The sequence below is a fragment of the Aegilops tauschii genome, chromosome 2 (genome assembly GCF_002575655.3).
Source record: "Aegilops tauschii subsp. strangulata cultivar AL8/78 chromosome 2, Aet v6.0, whole genome shotgun sequence".
Classification (NCBI taxonomy): Eukaryota; Viridiplantae; Streptophyta; class Magnoliopsida; order Poales; family Poaceae; genus Aegilops; species Aegilops tauschii.
The window spans coordinates 617,077,032-617,079,323 of NC_053036.3; the positions used below are offsets into that span (position 1 = coordinate 617,077,032).

At 39.1% G+C, this 2,292-nt stretch overlaps 1 long non-coding RNA gene across 1 annotated transcript; it reads left to right on the forward strand.

Moving 5' to 3' along the window:
• The first annotated feature begins 241 nt into the window (after positions 1-241).
• Positions 242-1,885, forward strand: LOC109751943 (uncharacterized). The gene is made up of 4 exons (XR_005770090.2): positions 242-482; positions 582-675; positions 1,093-1,494; positions 1,602-1,885. It is a non-coding gene; the product is annotated as an uncharacterized lncRNA (long non-coding RNA).
• The last annotated feature ends 407 nt before the right edge of the window (positions 1,886-2,292 follow it).

A 2,292-nucleotide genomic window follows, 5' to 3' on the forward strand; every position in this document is an offset into this window, starting at 1 on the left:
TGGAAAGTGAGCTCTGCTTCGGCGGGACGTGCAAGCAGCTGAACTAGACAACCAGTGGAGGAGGCACCGCCCAGCGACCCTGGGCACTTGCCCGGGCTCGCTAGTCCTCGATAGCAGCGATCGATCCAAATTAACGAAGCGCTAAACATGTTCGACAGCTTGTTTACCCGGGCAAAAAAGAACTGGGCCTTCGGTTTTCATAGGTTCATAGCCCAACAGCAGTCAGCAGGCCAGGCCGATACAGAAGTCACCTAAAAAAACAAGGAAATACGTAGGTTGTACAGATCGATCGCTCGAACTCCCTGTCTCTTCGTTTCCACACAGGCGGCGAGCGCAGGGACTGGCGGCTGGGGCTAGAGCCCTAGACGGCTAGACGCAAGGCCGGCGGGCGGCGGCGAGCGGACGCAAGGCGTCCAGACAGTCTACTCGTCCGGTCTTCCCTCAACCCCCTCCTTCTTCTCATTCCGCCTCGGCTCTGTTCGGTAAGAAACTGAGAATCCTCCATTAGAATTAGGGTTAGCCGGCTAGGGATCCCTCATCTTCGTCTCTGAATTATTTGTTCTTGCATAACTAATTGGAAGGAGAGGGAGAGCTTCTTGCACCAGCGCACATCACTGAACTTCTTCAAGTAGAGAAGATAAAACATATTACAGGTTACTCTGTGTTTATTTTCAGGTCAGGGTCTCCGAAAGTTTTGATCCTCATATGATTTTCTCATGTATAAGTATTTATTTTCAGGTCAACTAATCTGTACAAGAACTAACTAACTAGCAAATGTTTTGTAAATGTGATTAGTATTTGAGAGCTTTGTTTGTCGTGTTCGTTGAACCCTAACTTAAATTTAGGGAATTTTTCATTCGGAACGATCATGACTTCATGACTAGAGATAAATTGAATTTGTTGTCTTCTGGAAACTAGAAAATCAAAGTATATAAGAAAAGGAACTTGTATTAATGCGATATTTATTACTTTCTAGTTGCTTACTCAGAATACAATATTTCTTTGATGCAACTAGTTCTGTACTATGAACTTCTTACTTGTAGCTCATTTACTTGTTTAACAACTAACTTCAAACTTTATATTAAATTTCAGAGATGAGGACTTTTTTGGTTAATAGACCAAGCACTGAAAATGCGAATAGTGTGCAACCGGACATAGAACTGGAGGCACACCCACCTCCTAACATTGCCAATGAGGAGGTTTTCTACTTGTGATGATGTTCAAAGTTTGGCCGTGAAGATGGTTGAAACTGAGAAACATTTGGTATTTTGACTGGTATACAAACTTATTGAGTTGGCCTTGATATTGCCGGTGTCAACGGTATCTGTTGAAAGAGCTTTTTCAGGAATGAAGATTATCAAGACTAAACTACGTAGCAAGATCAATAATGAATGGTTCAATGACTTGTTGATGATAAGGATATTATTCGAACATTTACTGCAATGAGCTCTCGGAAGGGGCATTTGCCTCGTGATTTTGTTTAGTGGGGTGTCGGTATGTTCCATTTGACCATCTCTATTCTTACAAGCTTTCGATTTTGAATATATTCACATCTTGCAACTTAATTTATTTTAATTGCAAATCCATTTTTTATATTGTAGTGCCTTCTAGAACTTTGGCAACATGGCAAGTTTGCCTCTATACAAAGGCTGTCTGTATGTCTTTATTTTGGCAAAAATTAACGAGTAAGAGATGCTTTCCTTTTGTTGACATGTCTCAACTTTATTTGGTTTATGAAGCGGATATTGATATATTAGCTCACTTTAAAAACAAATTTTGTGTCACTGTTATGGTTATGTTTTCACTTCATTATTAATGCGGATTTGTGATTCAGAAGTTTGGCAGTATATTATATGTTATTTATCCAAATCCCGAATTTTGATTTCAAGATTATACACTTAGGCTCAACTTGCCCAGGCTCCAGAAAAATTCTGGCTCCGCCACTGTAGACAATCATACATTTGCCTCACAAGTACGGGAAACACCGGCATTTGTACATATAAAAGATGGAAACAAGGTAATCAGATGGTGTAAATACAGTTACATACACAAGTCGTCAACCCGAGCTAGCTATTTTGCATAAAAATGAGCTAGAATATATTCCCTCCGTCCTAAATTACTTGTCTTAAATTTGTCTATATATATATATATATATATATATATATATAAATATATATAAAGAATAAACCATAATTGTGTTATTTCAGTTAGAGCCATGTCATACATAATTCATTACGATCCAATAGTTCCTAAAGAACGTAAACATAGTCTCTCTTTTTTCAAAAAAATACA